Source organism: Chinchilla lanigera, unplaced genomic scaffold, assembly GCF_000276665.1.
Source record: "Chinchilla lanigera isolate Chin_1 unplaced genomic scaffold, ChiLan1.0 scaffold00097, whole genome shotgun sequence".
Classification (NCBI taxonomy): domain Eukaryota; kingdom Metazoa; phylum Chordata; class Mammalia; order Rodentia; family Chinchillidae; genus Chinchilla; species Chinchilla lanigera.
The window spans coordinates 4,342,415-4,342,675 of NW_004955498.1; positions in this window are offsets into that span (position 1 = coordinate 4,342,415).

Below are 261 nucleotides of genomic sequence, written 5' to 3' on the forward strand. Positions count from 1 at the left end.
GTTAATTTTTCTCTGGTGGAGCATGCTTTTTATATGAACATTAAGGTATTTTTACCAAACATCTTCTCTGTTTTCTTCTAAATGATTTTAAGTTTATTGGGATACATGGATATATTTTTTTTATATAGGTACATTATCACAGTCTCCTTTTCCTCCACCATTCTCTGATTGCTTTCCTCTCTCTGAAAGTCTACCTTGTGGTTTCCAGCCACCTTTCCTTCCTTTTCTTCTTCTTCTTCTTCTTCTTCTTCTTCTTCTTCT